Genomic DNA, 25524 nt, shown 5'->3' with positions numbered 1-25524 from the left:
TACAAATGTCCTAAATTGTTTGTTTGTTTGAAGAGAGTGTTATTTTTCTTTTCATTCTTGTTTCGGAGCTTTAGGATACATTTATTTCATATTTTCCTCTGCCACTATGGAGCAAGAGGCTTGTTTTAAAAAATAAATGGGAACTCACAGTCTCATATAATCACTGGACACCAGGGGCTCGTGCTTTGAGAAAAACACCAAATATTTCAAGTGAGCAATAAAATATCAAGAGCCGGCAACACTGTGACCTCACATTGCAAAATATTAGAAGTCTGGATGGGCCCTAACCAAAAGCCTACCATATGTGATAGTCCAGAATCCAGCTTTGATTTGAAGAGGGTCATTAAAGCTGCCATGGGCCTATCCAAGCCCCCAGTTCCGAGCTTCTGCATTTTTCCTGGGGAGAAGAGGATGGTTTAAAACCTCCAACCCAGGGCTGCTGGCACAGTTTTTGTAGTGGGGGTGCTGATGAGGGAAACCATACATTGGGTGTTTATTATTACTACTTCAAGCCAGGGGGTGCGGCAGCACCGCTACTTCCAGCCCCACTGCTCCAACCTTCTCTGAACTTTGCTACCTGCCCCCAACCATCACTAGTCAGACTGGAGAACGCCCAGGTGCCCTTAGCCTTGGCGTCAGTGTGCAGCTGGAAGGGATCATTGCTGGGATTACAGAGCACAGCAGGGCAGAGGGGAGAGCGACAGGCAAACGAAGGGTGCTGTGCCTGATGCTACCGCTCTGCCAAGGCACCAGCCCCACCTAGACACCCACCCCGCTGCAAGCTGGGGGCGCCCAACCTAACACACCGCACCCCAGCTCCTCCTCTGCCGCCGCCGCCTGCCAATAACTGCGGCAGCCCCCTCCCCAGCCGCTGCGCCTCGCCATAGGCCGGCTGGGGCTGCCAGTCTCGGGCCGCCCCCGCGGTGGGGGGACCCGGCTCCGGCGAAGCAGCGCGAGTTGGCCGGGGGCGCGGCTGCGGTTGCGCCATCTGTCAGGCGGGGGGGAGAGAGCCGGAGCCGGAGCCGGGCTCCGCCGCTGTCGCTGAGGCGGGGAGGACGCGGCGAGTCGGAGCGACGCCCCTGCCCGCCCGTCTCCCTCCCTCCCCCGGCTGCCGCCCGCGCGCCGCCGCCTCGGCTCCTGGGGTCTTCGCTGCCTGGGCGCGGAGCCGCCGGAGCTCGCCCCGCTCTTGCTGCGCCCCTGTGGTCCCTGGAAGGGCCGGCGTTGGCGGGCGGGGAGGAGTCACCCGGGGAGGGCCCCCTGCCGCGAGGGGGATGCTGTGAGCCTGGCTTCGCCGCGCCAGCCCCGCGCTGAGCCTCAGGTAAGGGAGCGAAACCCCCGGGGGCCCGGCTGCGGCCCGGGGAGGGGGGTGTTTCTGGGGGGAGGAGGGGATGCTGCTGCGCCGCCGCTGCTGTGTCGTTTCCTTTGTGTGGGTGTCGGTGGGTGTGTGGGAGGCTTTCTCGGGAGAGGTCGGGGCAACGCTGCTGCAGGTGCCCTCCACCCCGAGCCCCCTGGCCTGGGCGTGCGGGTGGAGCCCGGCCAAGGGGAGCGGTGCCAGGAGGGGAGGGGGAGAGGCTGCGGATGCAGACGCCTTGCATCAGTTTTATGTATTTTTCCTTAAACGTTTGGTTTTGGCTCCCCCTCCAGTAGTAGTTTACCCCCAAGAAAAACCGAAGCTTTATTGTTGCTGGTGATCATGTGGCCCGGGGGGGGGGGTGGATTGTTGTGACCCTGCTGAGGGTGAGGATGATGGGCGATGGTAAGCGAGTTCTGGCAGAAAATAACAGGCTTGCGGGGGGGGGGGGGAGCCCGTGGTGCTGTGCGGCTTGATCAATTCACGTTTCTGTTTAATTTTTGTGTGGCTCTGAAGCTCTCTAGAGGAGCTAAATACGAACTATGATGTAATCATTTAATAATTGATGCTCGTGTGTAGCTAGGCTCTGACCCATGCTGCTTTTCTCCTGCTTTGGACCATTTGCATGTTTTTGGTTTTGTCCCATTGCTATCCCCACCCCCATTTTAACTCTTGAACTGCAGGCTGAGGCTTTATTAGTTACTGAGCTCGAAAGAGGTAACTGAGATTCATCACAGGGGTTTACTTTGCTGCAATTTAGGGGAGAGAAAAGGGGGAGGGAGGAATAATAAATAAAATGACCCTCTTAAATCCCTCTTAAATTTTATAGGATTTGTGTTTGTGACAAAGGGCCCTTTCAGTGAAGCGAGGCACAAAATGCCCAAGGGTGGTAGGATTTGAAAGGAGGTTTGCTTCTTGTTTCTTTTCTCTGTTCCCTGCCCTGAGGCTTCTCTCTCTCTCCAGATGAAGCTGCTGATCTGCTCTCAATTCCTTTCCAGCCACATTTAGATTAGTGAAAGATACCAAATGCCACACCACGGGTGCCAACATTTTGCTGCATCTGCAAAGCTACAGTATATATGTAGTGAGTTTCTTTAATAATGTTAAATCTGGTTTCTACTGCCTCAACAACTTGCCTTGCTGCTGCTCCATGTGGATTTCTTTAATTCTAAAATGAGAACATAATAGCCTCATCCATTCAGTAGTGATGGGGGACGGAGAGAGAGATGGGGCTGATGCTTAAGGAGAAGATTTTCGTCAAGTGCAAGGGAACACAGTGCAGTTTTTCATCAGTCATGTTGATACATTCTATTTCTTAGAATGATTAATAACAGAGTTGGTTTGTAAAAAACACAGAGTACTGAAAATGCTTTTAGAGACCTTGTCACTTTCCTGCCTGTATGCTGCCTCCTTACCTCCCACATCCTTCCTCTAACCACCCAAACGGCTGTCATACTTTCCAGTTTTCTAAATATCTTTTAACTGGTACTCCCTTGCCAATGCTCTGAGCAATTGCAGGTGAAGATCTTTTGCTTATATGTTTGTAGAGGAAGTGGGTTTGTTAGGGTTTTGTCTAGCTCCCGTAGATAAAGAACAGTAAATTAAAGGGACACTGTCAACTTGAAATAAAGACCATTTCAATAATGAACTGAAAGTAGTTTCCAACACTACACTCACATGCTGAGTTTTGTGGTTTTACAATCACATTTTCCAATTTTTTAAAAATAAGTCTGTCACAGGAGATGAAAACCTACACAGAGAAAACTGTATATAAAGTTCTGTTAAATGAACAAAGCAAACTAAGTGGGGGCAATATATAGGAGGAAAATGTCTTTTTAATATTTGTTATAACCATTTTAGTTGTTTTTGTAACAATAGTGATTTTTTTAAAGTTAACCAAAAGTGGTATCCTTATTCCCCCCAGCTTTCCCCCGCCACTTGAAATCATCCAAGCCAGCAGTGCAGAAGATCTTGGAATAATAGAGAATTCACTCAAACCTTTAATGCTTAATGCACGTTCTAAAAAAAAAAAAATTAGTTGAACCTAATGGATGTCCATTATGTATGATATTTACATCAGAATAATTTTTAAAACAAATTGTCTTGCCCAGGTTCCTCTTGAAAAAAACGGAATCACTTTTAATACATTTTGTTAAGTTAGTGACCAGTTTTTTTCATTAAAAGTAATGTGGCTTAATAGCTGCCTTTTCAGTTATAATATGGACTAAGCTTTTTTCACTCCTGTTGTTCTGTAAACTCATGTGAGAAGCTCACTGGAATATTCAGATTGTTCTGGTGGATTTTTTCTGTGAGTCTATTAGTATTAAGCACTAACAATAAAATAACTTAGAAAGTATCAATTTCTGAACTCATTTCAATACCATGTTTGTGCAATAGTAATGATTTCCTTCATCGGGGTGTCTTCTGCGAGGCAATTAACTTTGACATTATTATGTACCCTCAGCTCTGGACACACAACTGAAGTCATGCTATATTATCTTTTGATAAAATGTGTAATGGCATGGGGATATTACTTAATTATAAACTTTAATATAACTTAACAGGAAATAGTTTTCGGAGTGGTTGAATACAGTCCTTATTAGGCAATAAAGGACACCTGCATGTAGAGATGAAAAAATATTAGGCAGAGCTGTAGTGAAGATATTATGGAAAAAATAACCTTTATTGTAGTTTAACTTCACTGTTAACACTGATATTAGATTTTTAAAAAATAAAACCAGTTAATATAAAAATTCAGAGTAAAATACAAAGAATGTTGTAAAATCAGTTGTCTTAATATAGTTGTAATTGTTAAACAATTACATTGCATGAAGCATCTAAGAAACGTTTTCCAAATGTGCACAAGTGGAGTATAGTATGAAAAGGACCTTTGGGGCCAGTGGCTCTATGGGCTCGATTAGAATGAACACACAGGCATGATATGATTTTCACTGGATTTATTGTCTAATAAAAATTCAGTTAGACAAGTTAAAACTACATGGTCCCTCCATGATGATTTAATGTTGTGTATGCCTCACGAGTGTCATATTTTCAGTTGTTAGGAAGGATTAGTTCTGCATAAATTATTACATATTCAAAGCATTGTACATATGAGCTTATCACAGTTCTGTGTTTGACATTGTGTACTCTTACTATGATCTTTCTTCAAGAGTAAGAGAACTAATAATGCCCCCCACTCTGCCCTCCAAGAATTCACTGTACTGATTGAGTCACTGCTAGAAAAATAGGACTTGACCCTGCCAGCCCTTGCCTCAGTAGTCTCATTGGTCTAGCAATTAAGGATTAGTTCGGTGAATAAGGGCTTGCAGGTTTTGGATCTATATGTTGCAGGTCAGCAATTTATTTAGTTTTTCAAAGATGCTGAGCGCTTGTAGTGCCTGCTGACTTCAGTTAGCATTTCAAGTTCTCATCACTTATGAAAAAGGCTGTTATTTTACTTCACATTTGTAAGCAACTGTCCAAAAAAGCATCTATCCTAGAATGTACAGTCCAGATCTTCAGAGCTCTGTAGGCTTCTAACTCCTGTTGGTTTCAAGTGGAGTTAGGCATATAAATACCTCTTGAGGATATGGGCTTAGGTGCCATTGACACTTACCACATCAAATGGAAAACCAGATTCTTATACACTTTTGTGTATGTGCTTAATTTTACTCATGCAAGCAGCCTCATTGAAGTTAGTGTGAATACTTATCTCTTCAGGAATACGTGTCTCTTCAGGAGTGGGGCCCTAAACACAAAACTAATAACTTTGACCATCAGTAACTAATTAGGCCTTGCAGCAAAGGAAAAGTATCCCATCTTCTATCTAGCGCTGGCTGAAGGATGACAGTTCGATTTGCGAAGGATTTTGAAATTTAGCTTCATTTCAAATCAGAACAACACTCTCAAAATTCTCCACGAAGGAAAATCACTAAGCTTTTTTTGTTTCAGGGCAGTTGCGACCTTTTGTTTCAACTTGGACTCTTATTTTATACTGTATAATTTGACTTTGTTTCAAATTGCGTTAAGCTTCAAAACAAAAATTAAAATGTTTTATTCTGAAAATGCTGAAATAAGATGTTTCGCCGTTGTCAGAATGTTTTGATTTTTTTGTTCCAAAATGAAACTTCTGCAAAATTGAAACTAATCTTGTGAAGAGTTTTTCAATTTAAATGGAACTCCATTTTCCATTGGAAAATGAGTCTGAATTTTTTCCTCACCAGCTTTACCCGCTGAATTCCATGCGTTAGTCAACATTCCTGCTATGTGTCCCCAGCCCCCCAAAATGCGCCTCACAAAAATAACTTGTTTGGGTGACCTCAGAACAGGAGAGGAAGTGAGTTTCAGAACTGAGAGGCCAGGAACCTATATCACTTGATTTTGAGGGAACTCTAGCTTAAACACCCTGCTTATCCCAACTGTGGAAGCATAGCACAGGTAGCGAGACTACTAAAAGACTAGCCCAGAGTTGGACCAAGGTCTTTATTTAGCATAAAACCTTTTTTTAACTGAAAGGATTACATTAACTCCATCAAAGCCTTATATCTGGAAACATTCTTTGACTACACAAATAACTTTGCAGACTTTTTGTGAGTAAGCAAATGAATCACACAAAAATATGTTTAATCAAAGAGCAGCTCCAAGTTTAGTAAATACCATACTTCTTGCTGAGACCCAATGCAATAAAATAAACTATGTATTGCAGTTGTGAGGGCTGGAGGCAAGCAAATAGAAAGGAGGAGGAAAAATCCCCAAAAGTAGCAGGAAGGGAGGAGAAGAGCCAACATAATATGCTCCCTCTTCTCTTGAGCCCACATAAATCCATGTCAATGCCATGCTGTAGGCATGCAGTAGTTGTAAGGAGCTGGAAAGAGTGGGAAGTTGCTCCTTGTGGCATGCTTATCTCTGAAACAGGTGGATGTCCAGTGAGCTGTGCTGCCAGGGGAGAGTGCTTCACATCATCTAATTGCACTTTACAGTTTTGTAGGATAGCATTGGAAAGAAGTTTGTAGAACAGCATAAAGGAAACCCTGTAGCATAGCTCTAAAAGATAGGTGCTAGTTAAAACCTAGAGCCCTCATTGTGAAAACAAGGTTAGGTTAATCTTGAGTCACAGGGTTTATGCTTCAGATGACTCACGAAGTGTCAGTTCTAAAGCCTTAAGCAGCCCTTTTAAAAATATTTTGTTAAATGACTACATTATGTCACTTGTAATGAAGTGACTGAAAATTGTTCTGAAGCTGAACTGACAGTAACAGCATGATGTGCAAAGAAGTAGAAGAGAGCCTAAAAAAGGTAAGAGACGCGTCAGAAGCCAAGGAGATACCTGGATAAAGAGGTGAAGAGAGCTCAAGGAGCTTAAAAGTAGCAACAGAGAAAAGGAAGGCTCATGCAGAGGTGATGTCTGAAGAATGTAGATGCATCACAGAAAGACCCTTTAATTTAAAAAAGAAAAAAATCCAGTTTCATGGCAGACACTCTTCCTAAGACCTTATGAGAGAGATTCAGGCATTGCATTACGTATCTATACAAAAATAAATAGAGTTTTGTTAAAGCTTCCATTTCAGTGCAAACACAAATCAGCAACATTTAAGCATCTGTTAGCTGGCTTACTATTTAGAAGACTAGTTTTCAACCTTTTTTCATTTGCGGACACTTAAAACATTCTGAAATGAGGTGCGGACCTCCTTTGGAAATTCAGCCTGTGGTCTGCAGACTGCTACCGTAGAAGTCTTAGACTGAAAACTGACTGAATAGAATTCAACTATAAACGTTGCATATGCTCGGCATGGCATTTGACGCAGCGTGAGAAAGAAGCTCACAGTTTAGCACCCTTTGGTAACAGCAACGCTTACAGGTCAAAACACGGATGTGGAGCTGTTCACATACTTTTGATCAATCGGGAAAACAGAATGCCTTTTCTGGAATCTGAAACTTTATTTTCCTCGTCACTTTTCGCAGTCCCATTAGACATAGTCTGAAGACCCCCCCCCCCCCCATGGATCTGATTACCACAGGTTGAAAACCACTGATTTAGAATATAAAGACAAATGGGCCTTTCACTGCATCTCTTCTACTTTAGAATGATGGATACTTCAAACAATGTAACTTTTGTTGTTCAAGCATAGGTTTTTGGGTCACATTCAATGAAGTTGAGTCCAATTATGCCAGCAGTGAACTTGCCCCTTAACTGTCAGGAATACGAACTAAGATGTGAAATCCAATTTATGGCTTACGTGCCATTTTAGAAAATTTCTCAAATATTTCTGTGTGATATTTACAGAGTATATTGGGGTGATAAAAGTCTTGTCCCAAACAAGTTCCCATAAATTGCAGAATTCACTTAGAGCTATACCACTTGTGCTATTCCAAATTCAGGGCTACAAACCTTTATATTGTAGGAGCATGCGTTTGCAATTCAGCCTGCTGTTTTCCAAATAATCACCCAGTTTATAAATGCTTTTGATTTTTTTTCCCATTTATGACATGAATAAATTTTGCCTGACCTTCAGCAACAGGGTAGCTTGAGGGATCAAATTGCAACATACAACATTTTAGTTCCCCAAATCTACCTTTTCTGGTGTTGGTTGGTGAAGATATAGGATCCACAGGCAGGCAGTCTTCCTTTAAGTTTGTCTCTATGGAATTCGAGATAGAGCCTGCTGTGGGTGGACTAGCTTAGCACCAAAGAGAGTGCTCTGCAAATCCACTAGCCCAAGGTGAATGTAGTGGTTGGACTATTGGAGTGAAAAAAAATATTAGTCTGTTTTTAATCACTATCATAGTAAAGGGAAGATGAGTAGATGTGCATGAGCTAGTAAATTTTGTGACCTGTTAAGCCCTCCTTTTAATTAAGTGGTCCATTATTTGTACAAAAATTTTTTTTTTAATATTTACTCTTTGAAAGATCTCCAAGATACGATCAGTTTGCGAAAAGATGAAGTATGCCACCTTATGTTTTTGCACTGTTCATAGCACATCTTGGCATTTTATAAAAATCATACTGTCAAGATAGCAAAAATTGGGGTTAATGGTAAATTTGATACTGTTGTGAGTACAGTATAAATGCCTCAAGACTTTTTTTTTTTAAACCCAAGGAGAGTCCTAGCAGCTTCCGCTATTCTACAGCACTTTTAATTTTTCTCTAGTAAAAATATTATATATGATCACTGTTCAAAATGTGTTGAATATTTGACATGCTTGCTTTCTTACTCTTTTTTGTTGTATGCATTTGTCCGGTCTTCATTTGTCAAGGTAGTTCCTGCTTTGGAAACATTGTTTCACAAGTATATTAGTGAAGGCTGATACTGAGAACTTATCAGCCAACATCCTACGACTCATGGGACGGCATTAAGCATGGAGTAAAGGTTGTCAGTATTTTACATGTTCAGTTTTGATTCACATTAATTCTCCCTAGACTTTGCTTTAAAGTAATTAAGTCCCCATAAGTTGTCCTCAGCTGGTCACTATTTTACAACTTAGCATAAGACAGGAAGGTAAGATGACATTTTGTCATGGGGCTGACACCATTGCTACTGTAACTCGTTCACTTTGTCTTTGGGGATTACAGCAGGTATGATGGAGCTATTAACTCCATTATTGTTCAGAGTGAGAAAGTTTGTAACTATGGCTGGGTTTTTCTTTATACATATCTCACTAAGAAGCAATGGGTTTGATATAACCACATCTGCATGGGTAAGTGTAAGACTAGGAATAAACGCCTCTGCTTTTCCAGTAGGGGAGTTACTCTTCTGCAAATAATGTCTCTTTAAAAAAAAAAAAAAAAAAAAGTGAGGTTAATTTTAGCTGGTTTTTAGTCCATCTTGTAGATGGGCCCTCTTGGAGTCTCTCACTATCTACTCTGTTAACATGCTAAAACAGGTTCTCTGTCTTATATTTTTACTTTTGCAGTGGATGGGGATCTATTGCTATCTGCTCTTTAGAATAGAGAGAGGGCGTTTAGGAGACATGGCTGCTGCTTTTCCTCACTCAGCTATTGTCTTGCTTAGTCATCTTAAATTCTGTGCCTCCATCTTTTCTACTTTACAAAGAAGGGTAAATTACCTTATTTTACAAGTGCTTTAAGATCCTTGGTCTGAAGGTACTACTTGTGTCCATCAGTTTTACTACATTCTAGCATTAGTGATTGTAGTGAAGCGATGACTCACCGGCGTGACGCCTCCTGCTGGTTGTTTAGGAATTAGCTCTTTTGTAGCCTCAGAGTGTCCTCTGCTGTTTGGTGTCTTGCCTGCCTTAGGGCCTCTGTGTCCCTCCTGGACCCCAGTGCCCCTTACCCCCACACACTGGGTCTTCCTTCCCAGGGGAACCCCCAACCCTTTACACCCCCCTTGCCTCAGTGGCTACTGCCAGTCATCATCTAGCCCCCTCTAACTGGGGCAAACTGCAGTATATAATGGCCACTCATCATTGGCAAGGGGGTTGGACCAGCTACCTCCGCCTATCCCCGGGCTGCCCCTCTGCAGCCCCAGTACCTTCTTAGGCCTTACCCAAGGCCTCAGCCTGGGGAGTTGCCAGGCTGGAGCTCCCCGGCTCCTTTGCCCTTCCCTAGCACGCTCAGCTGCAGGTACCCTTGCTCCTTCAGGCGACCCAGCTCTGCCCTCAGCCCTTTTATTGGGGTCAGCTGTGGCCTGATTAGCAAAGCTCCCACCCAATCAGCCTATCTTTTTAGGAGTGGGTCAGTTGCCCCCCTACAGTGATGTACAGTAACTAGTGCTGAGGGACCCTCCAATGGGTTGGCTTGAATTCCTGAACCCCACAGTTCATCCAAATCCTCTGTGAATATTTTTAGTTTGGAAATCTGAGTAATAGAGTTGCTTGCAAGCAGGGCCAGATTAACCTTTTGTGTGCCTGGCACAAAACATATTTGTGGGGCCCCCCCATGAGAAATTATTGTAAAAGACAGGAGATCGACACAGAAGTTGTCTTTGACACAGCTGCACAGGTTTATTTACAAGTTTCAGTTGCAGATGGAGGTGGCTGCCACTAGGGTACCAGCAGTGGTAGCCCTAGGGAAAAAATTAAATTATAAAAGAACAAATACAAAAAAACCTGGTGGATAAAAACTGCTATTGCAGCTGAAGGTGATGTGGTTTGTGATGGTCCTTCGATCCTGTGAAAGTTTCATGCCACAATCTTGGACCAGCCCCTGAGAAAGCTCTGTCTCCCACACAGACAAGCTTTACCCTACGGGTAGAAAATTATCTTTGCTGACAAGCAAAGTTGTAAATCATGATCTTCATCCTGGAGCTTCAGGCAGTCTTTGAGATATGCTGGGCCTAGGCCATTCAGCGTGAAGTGAAATAGTTATTTTAAAGCAAGTTTAAGAGCTCAACAGAAAACGCTCATGGGAACACAGCAGAGAGAAAAGAAACACACACTCTACGTGCCTGGTTGCAATATAATAACTCCATCGTACCCATCTGCATTAAATATGATTACGGGAGCAATCACACTCTTCTCATTCCCCATAAATAAGCCAAGGCTCATGCAGCTGCTCCTTAAAAGGTCACAGATTATGTCAGGGCACAAATCAAAACCTCTCTCTCTCTCTGAGAAGGAACATTCCCCATCCCCTTGAGTCCCCCTTGCTGAATATTCTGCTCAGGAGTTAGGGAGCTTGAGGCTGCATGTTTGGGAAGACAGGGCGGGAGGGGAGCAGAGCGGATCAGACAGTCTCTGGGACTTCTAACCAGCTTGCTTAGGTCACCCATACCCTGGGGAGGTGGACTGTGCATGGGTGCTCAGCAGGCACATGGCTCTGTGCCCTGTGCCTTGCTGAGAGATGGCACCCTTCCAACCAGAGCATGAGGCGCCTAGTGAGTGATCACTTCCCCCTCACCAGGCTTGGGCACTGAGAAAGTTGGAAGCTCAAGTCCCACCCATGGTTGGAGTGAACTCGGAGGGCCAGTGTCCCGGGCCAGTGTCCCTAGCCCGTGCCAGGCTGCTGAGTTCCCCTTCTCCCAGGTTCCTGCTGTCCTCCCTGTACCTCATCTCGCAAAGACAGGAGCACAGCCAAGGGGCTGACCCACAGCCCCCAGCCACTGGAGCCTCACAGAGTCATTCCAGGCAGGGAGAGGCGCTCAGTGGGTACCTTGCTTCCCCTCCCCGGGCAACGATGGCTCTGCATCTGGCTGCCAGCCACAAAGTCCAGCCGAAGCCTCCAGGGGACACAGTTAGCGGCTGCCCCAGTACCAGGTGCACTCAGCAGCCCAGCCAAACAGAGCTCCCAGTCTGGGCTGCCCCAATATTGGTTATAGGCCCCTTCTGCATGTGGCCCCGGCACCATTGTAAACCCAGTATTGCTTGCAAGATATTCAGGTCAGAAATCATTGGGAATTTCCTTTCTTCTGGTACTTTTAGGGCCTGGATGAACTCATGAAGCAGAGCTGAGAGACATTCTCTTTGTGCTTTAAATCTCTCCTATATTAAAAAAAAAGTCAAGTTTGGATCCAAACAAGTGCACTCATGCTTACTGCTACATACTATACTCTGGATGCAACACATGTAGAGTAAATGGCATATGTTAGATTAATAATGGACATAGTGTGGTTACATTATATAATGTTGGATTATAACAACTTTATCAACACTTCTTAAAAAAAATCTGAAATTTCTCTTATGCTAGAGAGGTTGTATTGTTCTTTGCTCAAGCACACATTAGTACTTAACTTTGATTTCAGCCTGCCAGAGTTAGAGGTTTTCTTGGTGGTAAAGGTAACTAAATGAACAGGCTGACTGAGAAAAGAGCCCTCAGGAGAAACATCTTATGAAAAAAGAACTCTCTTCCTTCTACTTGAAGTTCAGTGGTTACCTTTTATGAACGAGGGGAACTAGAGGACAAGCACTAGAGTTGTCAGCCTTCCTCACTTAAGCCAGCATTACTGGCATGCTGAAAACTGGAGCAGAATGTCTAGTCTTAACATCCAAGCAGGGATGCCAAAACGAATAAAAGAAATTACGGACTAAAGAAAACGTGATGTGTGCCTCATCAGTTCTGGTCAGTCATTATGTATTGAATAGTAAAAGCATCCAGTTTATAAGAGAATTTATTTCTGTGAGTTTGAGAGCAGCTCCAGTGGCTCTCATGTAAGAGGTAGAATAGAAGATGGTAGTGGGGGGATTGGGTTCTCTTTTTAAGTTATTACTTTTAGGCCCTCTGGTGGTGTTCTGGTTGATCAAATGGTTTTTAAAGGTGTTTTTAATGTTTTTACTGTTTCCAGAACAGAACTTTTTCAAGAGTTAAATGACTTGATTTATGCGTTAGTATGCAGAATATTAAAGGCTGTACTTGATTTCTCCCTCAACCCAGTTCTTAGTTTTGATGGTGAGAACTGCTGTTTGGAGTTAGTCTTGTAATTTTTATGCTTACTATCACATGATTCATTGAATAGTGGATGGTGTAAGGCCCTTGAATGTAATATTCATGGTGATTTCATTAAGAACTCATTTAAACCACTGTAGGGATGTTTTTTCCATGCATAAGAATTTGTCAAACAAGCCAGCCAAATTACGTCTTTGTGGTCAACTGTTTAATGATGTGTCATGTAAACTACATCTTACTCAAGTTAGATTTAATACTCTTATGGCTAATATAGTTCAGTAGAACTATTTGGTGGGGTTTAGTTTGGTTTATTTATTGGTTTCAGAGCAAAAATGTGGTGTAGCAAAGCAAGGACTCACCGGTGTGGCGCCTCCTGCTGGTCATCTGGGAATTAGCTCTTTTCCAACTTTAGAGCGCCCTCTGCCGGCCAGTGTCTCGCCTGCTTCAGGCCCCCGTGTCCCTCCCGGACCCCGGTGCCCTTTATCTCAGGGCACCCCCAGAAGTACCCCCGCACTCTGGGTCTCCACACCCAGGGGAATCCCCAACCCTCTAAACCATGGGTGGGTAAACTTTTTGGCCCAAGGGCCACATCGGAGTGCAAAACTGTATGGAGGGCTGGGTAGGGAAGGCTGTGCCTCCCCAAACAGCCTGGCCCCTGCCCCCTATCTGTTCCCTCCCACTTCCTGTCCACCCCCCTCAGAACCCTCCTGTCCACCCCCCTCAGAACCCTCTTGAGACCCCCCACCCCTAACTGCCCCCTATGACCCCACCCCCTATCTAAGTCCCCCTGTCTCCCCCCTTCCCCAAACCTCTGCCCTATCCAACCGCCCCATGTTCCCCATCCCCTGACCACCCAGGACCAATGCCCCATCCAACCGCCCCCTGCTCCCCCAAGATCTCCTGCCCCTTATCCAACCCCCCAGCGCCCACCCCCTTACCATGCCGCTCAGAGCAGCATGTCTGGTAGCCGCACTGCCCAGAGCCAGACATGCTGCCCAGCATAAGCGCACAGCCCTGCTACCCAGAGTGCTGCCCACACGGCGGCATAGCTGTGGGGGAGGAGGGACAGCAGGGGAGGGCCCAGGGCTAGCCTGCCGGGCCAGGAGCTCAGGTGCCAGGCAGGATGGTCCCGTGGGGCCATAGGTTGCCTACCTCTGCTCTAAACCCACCTTGCCTCAGTGGGTGCTGCTAGTCATCATTTAGCCCCCGTTCACTGGGGCAGACTGCAGTCTGTAATGGCCACTCATCATTGGCAAGGGGTTAGGACCTGCTGCCTTTGCCTATCCCCGGGCTGCCCCTCTGCAGCCCCAATACCTTTCATAGGCCTTCAACAAGGCCTGCAGCCTGGGGGTTTCCCGGGCTGGAGTGTCCTTTGCCTTTCCCCAGCACTACTCCACTTCAGGTACCTTGCTCCCTAGTCCTTCCCACTCCAGGGCTAAAGTGAGACTCCTCCAGCTCCTGGCCCCCAGCCCTCTTATCAGGGCCAGCTGGGCCCTAATTGAGCTTGCCCCAGCTGTGGCTGCTTTCCCAATCAGCCTAGCTTTGCTGCTTTCACTCCTTTTCCCCAGCCCTCTGCGGGGCTGCTTCTACTATTGGCTCCTCAGGGCAGCCCTCTCCCAGGGCTGTTTAACCCCTTCAGGGCCGGAGCAGGGTGACTACCCCATTACATGTGATCTTTAGCCAAAACTTTAGGCCTAATCCTGCACCTATCGAAAGTAATGGTGAGTTTTGTCTTTTTACTGTGGTGGGTCCAACATCTGACTCCTGGAGGGGGAAGTAATATATAAAGAATAAACTTGCTGTATTGCATTAAAAAGTACTTTATGAGAGAAGTGACCTAAAAAAGATTAGCTGGTTAAATGTGTACTTATTATGCTTATTGTGCACTACAACAAAATATGTTAACATTTAGAAGACACTCACTACTTGATCATAAAACTTGTTTTAAAGTCTAGTTTTAGGCATAAAAAATACATAGGCGTTACTTCAGTGTATCCATCCCCCAGGAGGAGGGATTACTGTAACGCTGACAGGGAGTTGCACCTTTAACAACTGCCCAGAATTGCGATCGGAAGACATAACACGATAAGAATCTGCACTGCAGTTATAAGACTTTATTTCTAGACACTATTGCATCCTTCCTTCAAATCATGTTACAATGAGAGGGAGAATACTTTTTGACATACTACATATAGTAATACAACTCAAAGGCATTGTCTTGTCTGCAGGGTAAATTTATGTAGGCTGTATATGTGCTCTTGTATTTGACAAATTGAATACATTTCAAATCATTATGTAAATTGATTCATGGATTCAGTGTTGTGCAATGTCATAATTGAACAATAGTTGCTGGTGTACTCCAAAGATGGAAAAAGCAGAGAGAGGCTTATTTTGTTCCATGTTCTTCTCAAAACCTGTGTGACGATGCAGGGGGAGTTCCTATTTCTACTTGCTTAGGAAGTCTTGCTAATGGTTCCACCACGTATGTGAGTAACCTGGCCATCCCAAACTTGTGACAGTAAAAACTTGGTATTGTGCCATCAGTTTATATATGTACACTACTTGTTTTGGCTGAGAAAATGTGAAGAGGAAATGGCAGTCAAACCACATAACAGATTTAAGTTAGAGTTTAGGGTTACTGAAGTAGTAATATCACATGGAAAGTGATTTGTAGAGCAATCTAGTGAAAAGGTGTTGAAGTATCACTTTAAAAGAAAATGTCACCTACAATAATGCATTTTACTTTAGATTTTCTTTTAACTGTTCATGTTGTGATTTTTCTTTAACTATGTTAGTATAGCTGAGGTCAGTTTCTAGAACTAAGAAGGGTGTTTGTTTTTTATCAGAGGTCTATTATGGAGTTCTTCCTGGAAAGTACAGTTTTTCTTCTCACAGTTTAATTTAGCAAATTAAACAGGCATTTTGAGAGACATCCTCCACTGGTACAAGTTGTCATCGCTCCACTGAAGCTGCTGAAGCTCTAACAGTTGACTCCAGCTGAGGATCTTATCCCTTGGTGTACTTGTAGTTTTTTCTTATTGCATTTTAAAACTCCTTGATATTTAAAGGGGCAGATAGCATGCCAGTGTTTGTTTAAAATGACCAACTTTGCACCTGAAAACATTTGGTCTTTTTATATTGTGCTGCACATTTTGCACTAAGCAGTTTTCTTGCAGCATGCAGTAATATAAACTGAGGCAACAACTTAGTACCACGGTGATTATTTTTAGTAAAATAATGAAGAAAATACATACAAGAAAATATGTCCACTAAAAGAGACATTGTGTGTGTTCTATTTATGTCCCTGTGATAGTTATTGGATAGGATACTTAATAAGCCACTTTAAATGTCACATTCAGTAACAGATGTGAGGTTTCAAACTAACAAGTGTGCAGTTCCAGTGTCCCAAATTGTGAATGATAGTACACTAATATATTGAGATTCTAATACAGGGGTGGGCAAACTTTTTGGCCTGAGGGCCACATCGGGGTTCCAAAACTGTATGGAGGGCTGGGTAGGAAAGGCTGTGCCTCCCCAAACAGCCTAGCCCCCGCCCTCTATCTGCCTCCTCCCACTTTCCTCCCCCTGAGTGCCCCCATCAGAATCCCCGACCCATCCACCCACCCCTGCTCGCTGTCCCTTGACCACCCCCTCCCGGAACCCCCCCATCCCTAACCAATCCCCCGGGACCCCACCCCCTATCCAACCCCCAATTCCCCTGCTCCCCACCCCCTCACCATGCTGCTCAGAGCAGCAGGACTGGCAGCTGCGCCGCCCGGCCAGAGCCAGCCACATTGCCGCACTGCCCGGCAGGAGCTCGCAGCCCCGCCACCCAGAGCGCTGGCCGCACAGTGAGGTGAGGCTGCGGGAGAGGGAGCACAGCAGGAGAGGGGCCGGGGGCTAACCTCCCTGGCCGGGAGCTCAAGGGTCAGGCGGGATGGTCCTGTGGGCCATAGTTTGCCCACCTCTTCTAATAGATCAGAGGGTTATTAAGGCTTTCAAAACTTCAGTAGCATATGTTATATTATCTGAATAATATAAGTACGTGTCATCCCAAATATTCAGTGCAGAAAAAAAAGTATCTAAGATACAACTCAGCAGCGGTATTTCCTGAGTTCCATGGAAATTTGGTTTCCTGACATACTCCTTTTCTTTTTGCAAATACAGACTAACACGGCTGTTACTCTGAAACCAATTAGAGGATGACTACCCATCCTTCTAATCTGGGTCAGTTATGAGAGGCTACAGAGAGACTTGGATAGAGGGTGATCCCTACAAGGAGGCTGAGTTGGTATTTTATACCTAGTTCACTTTTTATAGGATGCATGAGGAGTAAAGAGGGTTTGGAGAAAGCTGCGCTGAGCCCGTGCTGTGGACCCAAAGCCTGCTTGCCTCTTTGCCCCCTATTTCTACTCAGTATTGAAAGAACCTCTTTCTCTCCCAAAACACCCAGGCAGGCATGAAAGGTTGCAGCTGTAGAGAAGGGAATGTTTGGCTTGGCTTTGGTTTGTGGGAGGGAGAAGGGGGAAATCAATATCCTCTCTAGCTCCCTCACCTTCTGTTCCATCAGGGGACTTCCTCTGAGTCCCTGTTCCTTCCTGGCTATTGCTGCCACAGTTTTCCTCTCACATTCCCCCTTATTATCTTTGACCGCTTCATAGTGGTCCTGATTGAGCTATTTTAGGAGCCCCACCAACTCCTACCCACAGCAAATCTGTCTCCGTCCTTGTATCCCTCTTGCCCGCCCACCTCACCTTTCTCTAGTCAACTGATCTTTTAATATAAAGAAGTTCTATGTACTTGAATTGGCAGAAGTGTTTGAAATGGCCTTGGTCATAATACTGTAGAAGTACTTATATTCATGATGATTAAAATAAAAAGTTGGATTTTTATTTTTTACACAGTAGTAGAGAATTATATGTTTACAATGTACAATTGTTGCTGTAGGATAAAATGAAGGGACCTCAGAGAAGTTAAGAAGAGGGCCTTTAATAAGGGGATTAATATAATCAAATAGCTCATTCAGGTCATTTGGAAGTCATTGTGTAATAGGAAAATATTGACATATGGTGGGCCATAGCACAGTTAAAGGCTATTGCTAAATCAACATCTGTACTGCATGGGGAAACACTTGGAATTTCAGCCATTTAGTATGACCAAAGGGACCTATCCTGAGGGCAAAACTACTGGGGCAAAACTCCCAAAGAGCCCTTAAAGAGGGCCGAATAATTGTCATTGTTTCTTTCTAAGCTCTGCTCCTGTGTGGGTCTGTCTGCCTGCCCTTTAAGAGCATGTAGGCCTTCCAGAGCAGGGAAGTCATTTTCTGTTGGATATCTTATCTTGATTCAGGAGTCAATTTATTAATTGCCCTAGTGTACTGTGTATGTGGGTAATGCTGCAGATCACATAAATGTTCGTTTGGGATAGGTTTGATACATGAAGGGACCATCACCTTATGCACGTTTTGACTTAGCTGCCACGAAAACGTCATACAAAACTGTTTCTAGTTGCAGTTTGTCAATGAGCTAAAAGAGTGTGGAAAAGAGGATAGGGAGGATATTTAGAATTACTGTTTGTTTTTATATATTCTGATAAACACAGGGTTTTGCCACAAGCTAAATATGTCAGACAAGTTACAAAACTTGACTTTCCCTGAAGAGTATATAAACTAAAAAGAATGCAGGATACATTTTTTTTGGCAAGAAGAGAGAACTGAAAGCAGGAAAACTGGAAAGGAAGGCAGGGAGATATGAACAGAGCTTTCTGAATACTGGATGTTTTATTTGCTGGCAATTCTCAGAAATGAAACTAAAACCAACTTTAAAAATTATTTTTTAAAATTTTTGAAAACTTAATAAAATTGAAGGAAACTTCAAAATGAAAAGTCATTTTGAACTGAAAAATAGAAGCATCTCATTAGGAAAATATCAAAATGAAAGGTGATTTTTGCAACACTAACAATTCAGTAAAACTCAGACAAATTAATGAAACATTTCAGTGTTGCCGAATCTGTAACTTTGTTGAAAAAATGTTTTGGCCAAATAATTTCACCTAGCTCTATATTTGATTACCTTTTCCAGAGGTAGTAGCACTTCATTTCAGTGACTGAGGCCCTGCTCCTGCAAACACTTTCTCTTGTAAAGTTGTATGAATATTTGCAGGATTGGGATCCAGTATTGCCAGCCCAGGTATTCAAAAATTGTGAGACTGACTAAAAAAGTGGCTTTTCTTGGTGTTGTGTGTGTGTGTGTGTGTGTGGTGTTTCTGTTTTTGATTCTCTTTATTTGCCTTCTGGCTTCTGAGCCTTCAGGATGCACCCTAGTCACATTTTCAGGTTTTTCTTTGCAACTATGAGGGCTGAGACTCTCATGTAATAGCAAGCTTCTAAGAATGGGGGGCTAAAAAAATGCAGATATCGTGAGTTTTGTGATAAAATTCTGATAGATGGCAATGCTGGGAATGTAGGAATGCTTCCTCTGAAAGATCCAGTTCAAGTCTCCAAGCTTTGTTGCTGACAAGGAAGATAGTAATAACCTAGCCTATAAGACAAAGGAAATCTTGACTTGACTTGCTTTGGTGTAAAGTTATAATTTGCCTCTGTTTTTTTGCTAATATTGGAAATTAGATACTCTAATGAGATTGTTTCAATCCTTGTACAAAAACAAGCTCTATATTTATCTCCACATAACACACACATACCTTTATTTGAAATGTAAACGGTAATGTTGCTTTGTAAAGATGGTATTAAAATCATCTTGGGTTCTCTTAATAGTTTAGATATGCTTCTCGTCATCTCCTTCCCAAATATCTTAGGGGGGGAAAAGGATCTTAGCTTAGATTGCTGCACTAGAAAACTGCTATTGATGCTTTGTTCATGATATCAGTGGGGGGAAAAACAGTTTAGAGGCATGATATCTTAGAACTTGTCAAATACTCAGCTTTGGGTACTTGCCGGTAGTGAAAGAGGTGGTATTGGCAACTTGCAATTATCATGAACTTGGTGGTGGTGGGTTTTTGTATTTTTTGTTTTGTTTTTAACATGTGTTACTAGCTCTGAATATCAGCTTTCATTTTTCTTAAAAGTTTCTAGCTGTAGTGATTGTAGAGAGAAGTTTCAACACATGAACCCCAAATGCTAAAACACCAGAAGATTTAAAAAAAAAAACCAGTTCTTAAAATGTCATGATTTTTTGTGGGGCCTGACTCATGACTATGAACACTTGGGGTTTGAAATACTGAAGATGACATTTATTTAAAGTCAGGCCTTTTGGCCTTCAGCATCTGCTGCCCAGTCTTACAAAAACTGCCAGCGAAAAGCTCAATTTTTTTTTCCTTACTGAGCAATGTAATTTTCTTTAACACCTTCCAGTAAAGGCTCCAAGGCATTCACATTTTATTAAAGTGAAGTTCTGCCAATTTCAGGTTTAGATATGTTCAGCATATAAAGTACATTTTCAATATACTGTGTGGAGAACTAGTTGCTAGTCATTTTGTTGCTAATGAGTTCTGCATGCTTGGCTTATAACATACTGCTCTGAAAATGCACATGCATAAACTGGTGTAATGGAGGCTGATCCTACAAATATTGTTGTTTAATGTTGGCAGATGTTCATGGCCAATAAAGTGCTTTCTCTGTAAATAGTTGTTACTCTCTGGAAAGCAAGTAGCTTATGAAGAGGGGATAAGGTCAAGGGCATTACTGCATGTCAAGCAAGAGCAGGTGGGGTGAACCTAAATGCATTATTTAAAAGGAAATAGGTGTGACTTTTCTCCATTGGCTCAGAAGGTTGCTCTTGCTTTCCCAGTGACTGCAAATATGTACAGTCCTGCACTGAAGCGCAAAAAAAAAAAAAAAAAAAAAAAAATCCCCTAAAGTTTTAAATCTTCCAAAGTGTCTGGCCTGCACTGTTTAAGTGCACACACAAGCTGCAACATGTACATAACTGAAATGGTCAGGAATGTGCATTGTTTATAATTTTGCTGAAAGTGTTATGTTAGATATGACAAATGACTCAATTTGTAGTAGATTAAAAAAATATTTCAGACAAAAAGTAGGGTTCAATATCTCTCTAAGAAAAAGCCTCGTTCCACCCCCAACATAGGGGCTTGTTACTGGGAGACTTGCAAAAAGTATGCCTAGTCAATGCACAAGGGAACAGTGTCAGTGGAGGGACCAATTAATAATAAATTAATGAACAGGGTTCTGTTACATCCCCTCCCTCCCCTGCTCTCTACCAGTAACCAATGGAAGATACAAAAAGAAGTGCTGGGCAGTTTGCCTTCTGGGCATATCCAGCAATCTAACAGTTTTTTGTTCCACCAGCCAGCTGCAGTACTTAAATTATATTAATAGGCTACATTTGTGCCTGAAAACAGGATTCTTGCTATAGATAACTTAAATATAAGCAGAATTTGGCCCGGTAGTATTTGGAGTTATAGACCCGAACAGCTTTAAGTCACATTGTTAATATTCAGAATGTTTTAGGATAGTGTTGGGTCTCAACTTTTATCCTTCACTTCCTAGAGGTTGGATATTCATTTTCTAAAGAAGATTCGATTGCAATTTTTCACTGTTGTATTTAGGAACTGCCTAGGAAATTATCTGGTCCTTTGAGGTGCTGGGCCCTCTTGATGCCTAGTTGACTTCAGTGGGCAGGGAAAGGCAAGGAGGGCAGAATCTTTAATTCTAACCTCGGCTGGGATTTCCACCTGCATATTTTAATTTAGCAAAACTTCCATTAGTTTTGCTGGATAAGGACTCTTGAATTGGATCCTTGAACCGTAAGTATCACATTTGGTGAAACTTTCATGTTTCATGTATTTTTAGCTGCAGTGGCACCTCTTCAGATTTGGTTTGCACACTGGGTAAGCTTTGATGCTTGCCAACTAAAATAATCCCCTTGGGACAGAAGGAAAACCAAAAAAAGAAATTCCCCATCTATTGCTGAAATTTAATCAATGGGTGGGGGAACCCAGCATTTTAAAAACATACATTATTGTTGTAGTTTTTGGGGCGAATGAATTGCTTGTTACCTCACAAGTTTCTTGAGGTAGTCTGGTTTCTTCATTCCTTTCACTAAAGTGGTGTTTTGTGGGCTAAAAATCCAGTACATTTTTCTCTCACTTGGGCCTTGTCTACATGGGAAAGTTGTAACAGTTTTTAACATAAATCTGTTTATAAACTGACATAGTTAAACCAGTGCAAACCCCTGCGTGGAGATTCATATTTCAAGTTGAGCTGCTAATTTTGGTTTAGTTTAAACCTGTTCCTAGTTTATTTATAAGAGAGGATTTTTTAAGGTTAGCTTAAATTAAGAAGTGACCCCACAAGCGTTTCCGCCAATGTAGCTGTATAAGTTTAAATTCAGGTCTTTACTGTCTATTGGTATTGGATGCTAGTATCCCTGTAAAACAGATCAATTAGTTGCAACCACTTCATATTAGTGGGCAGCTCTGTCATTCATTGCTGTAAGTCTCTTGCTTTAGAGCAAGACCAGCTACACTCAGGGTTGGTCAATGTTACTGTCTTCTGTCAGCATAGCTATGTCTGTCAGCAGTGTGAGGAGGCGTGATCTCTGATGCACATATCTGTGCCAGCAAAAGCTTCTAGTGTAGATGCAGTTATACCCACAAAATTGCACTTTTATCTATGTAGCTTGTTTCATGCGCAGCTGGGGAATGGGGGGAGGAAATAAACATAGCTTTGCTAATATAAAACTGCAGTCACATTTCCAGCCATTTAGCAGTTTAGTATACCAGTATTCTTATATTAATAGAGCACTCCTAGTGTAGGCATTGCCTTTCTCTAACTGAGGCTGTATTCAGGAGTACCATTACTTCTATAATGGTGCTTTGCTTATTCTGCTGTAGAAAGAATAGTAGTGCTGATATAGCATTGGGAGAGATTTTGTTGTGTTTTTAAGACTTTCTGTCTATTCTTAAAATGTGGACATCCGAGGCATTCAGAAATAGTTCTAGGCAGAAGGAGCATTCTGGGGACTGGCATGCCTATATCTCTACCAAGTATCTCAGTTTGATTTAAATAGATATTTGCTATGGCAGTACCGGATATAGAAACTGTAAAAGCTGGGAGTGTTTACTCAGGCCAGGTCTACAACCACAAAACATGTAGGAATGCTGAAATAGGAGAGGGTGGGTGCAGGCATAGATATTGATAAATCTTGCTTTTCTGAGAATAGCAGCCTAGAGTAGCACAAAGTCATATATTATGGCCAATCAAAGGTTTTTCCTTCTTATTTTAATAAGAAATACATGTAATGGATGAGTCACGCTTACATCAGTTGTTTTTTTCCCTCCCCTTTGGTGTAGATAAAACTCACAGTGTGATGGAACTCAGTCATCTACTACCCAGGCAGCTGCATGTTAACTATAATTATGCATACACTGGCCTTTCTAGTGGGTTTGTTATAAATGTTGGGATCAGTTTTATAGTCTTGCTTCATGGGCTGCGTGAAAATACTCAGACTAGCATTAATGTGGAAAATCTAGGCTGAATATTAGGAAAATGGAAGCACTGCCACTTAGGACTCTGAAAACTTGGCCGCACCAAGCACCGATAAAACCGAATTACAAGAATAATTCAGCTGGGGGGGGAGAGGGAGATAGATTAAATGACCTAAAAGGTCTTTCCTAAATTTCTGTGGTATGATTATTGTACATGGGGCTGATAGCACTGCCTTTTATTAAGGTAGCTATCATAAGACTCATTTTTTTCAGTTTTATAATTTTGCCAGACTTGACTGAGCTGAAATTGTCTCTGCTGCATGTCTTCCCAAGGCATTTTTATTTTATTTTTGGTCTTGGAATACAGCCAATATGGCTCAGCTGTTTCCAAGATCAAAGCTAGAGAAAAATACATTTTTGTCCATGTTAAATCCTAATGATTTTTCTTTAAACAGCTCCTAGATGCCTCCCCCCACCCCAGTCTTTAAAGCAGGGACTTGAAATTTGGCACAGGGTGGCCTTTGTGTCAGGGATGTACCATTTGCTGTCCTTGTGAAAATCTGCCCAAATTTGGCTGTTATATGCCTTTGAAAAATTGTAGTTCACACATGCTCAGTGAGACTTGCTAGAGCTTCATAACTAATTTCCTGAAGATTTTTCCCACACTAAGTAAACTCCAGCCTGGGGCCGAGGACTTTCCCTGCAATTGCTGCCGCAGGCTTGGCTGTTGCTGGCACTAGTATTGAGAGCAGGAAGTCTGTATCTCTTGTGCTCTCAGTAGCTCCCCTGCTGGGTCCAGGCAGTAGGGAGGGAAGCAGAGGGGACAAGACCTGAACCTGGTGGTGGTGGCAGGGAGAGTAGGTTTGGACAAGGAGCCTGGGGTTGGGGAAGAGACTAGGATTGTCTGCTGGCTGGGGTGGGGAAGCCAGCTGATTAACCATGCAGGTAACTCTGTGGGGCTACATGATGGAGCTCCTGATTTGTTTCAGTTTGCTGTCTTAGAAAACTTAATAAATAACCCAGGGAAAAAAAAACTTGTTCAAAGAACATTATTAAGGTTGCAAAGTAAAGCAGAAGTTACGAAATGCAAGAGTTAAGGTTGCCCATGCATCCTTTATTCAGCCCCACTGTGCATGTGCATTATGATACAGACTTTAATTACATGATCACATTCCATTTTTTCCACAGGACACCTGCCTCATTCAGTGCACAGCATGGATGGTGCTCAGTTAGTGAACAGCTATTCAATATTTTTTCTCCTCCTTGGTCAAAGTGTTGCCCCGACCTTACTTACAGCACTCTGTTCAAACCCAGCAGGGGGCGAAGCAGGGGGCTTGCAGGCAGGGCGTGTGTGTGTGTGTGTAAAAAGTATGTGATCATGCAGTTAAAGTCTGTGTCATAATGCAATATGCACAAGGGGGCCAAATCAAGGTGGCACAGGCAACCTTAATTCTGGCACTTAACTTCTGAGTGCTTAACTTTGTGAACTCAATATTCTTTTAATACTGGTTTTGTGTATGTGTAATAGAATAATTACATTAAAATAGTGCAAAAAAGGAGAGGGAAAATTTAGAAGTGAGGTTTTATATTGCTTGGTATATGAAGTAGTACACTAGACAAACAGAAGCAGAGGTCTTAGCACTAACTTCTGATGCAAGTGGGCAGGTGTGAAACCTAAACATTTGCAGTTGCATGCACTAATTGTGGCAAACATGACAAACCAGCCTCTGTGTAACAAGAAAACCATTTGTGGGCAACTGGTGTAATCTATTCAGAATGGAAATTTGGTGCTGTTCTTTCTGTGGGTGTTTGCAGACTTTTCTCTGCACTTCTTCTGAAGAGGCAGGATGTAGCTGTAGCTATGAAAAAGTCAGCTGACCTAAAACAGGGTTTGTGTGAAATCACAATTGGTTAGAGTGGGTATTTCTTTTAGTGACAGGAAGAATGAGACCTTTTGCATGTTTAAGGTCTTAAAAGTTAAAAGTACTCTTTCAACTATATTGCTTTTAATTTGTTTTGGGTTGGGGTTTTCCCCCTCTTAATATGTACCATATATATACCTACAAAAGATCAAACTCCTGAAGAACTCTTCTGTTTAAAAAAAAAATCCCAAACCCCAACCATTCAACTGATTATATTTAAAAATTATCTTGATGTCTCTATGGCTAACAAAAAGGGAAGTGGGAAGTACTCCCACATTATAGCTATGCTAATCTGATTATTTTAATGATTAATATACAGATTTACACTTGGCGCTTATAGGGGAAAAACAACAAAGTCAAGCACTCAAGTTAGGAAATGCCAGAATTAAGGTTGCCTTGTGCATATGTATTATGATACCTTCTTTAATTACATGATCACTATTTTT

At 42.7% G+C, this 25524-nt stretch overlaps 1 protein-coding gene across 3 annotated transcripts in view; it reads left to right on the top strand.

The window, feature by feature from the left end:
• The first annotated feature begins 1116 nt into the window (after positions 1-1116).
• FYN (FYN proto-oncogene, Src family tyrosine kinase) overlaps positions 1117-25524 on the top strand; it is a 188992-nt gene continuing 164584 nt past the window's right edge. For all 3 annotated transcript variants that reach the window (XM_074948258.1, XM_074948259.1, XM_074948255.1), the window contains exon 1: positions 1117-1318. The gene's annotated coding sequence lies outside the window, so the exon portion shown is untranslated. The remainder of the gene's footprint in view (positions 1319-25524) is intronic.

This window comes from Natator depressus, chromosome 3 (assembly GCF_965152275.1).
Source record: "Natator depressus isolate rNatDep1 chromosome 3, rNatDep2.hap1, whole genome shotgun sequence".
NCBI lineage: Eukaryota > Metazoa > Chordata > Testudines > Cheloniidae > Natator > Natator depressus.
Note: the sequence above shows the minus strand (reverse complement) of the source record. Positions and strands in the feature narration are given on the sequence as shown.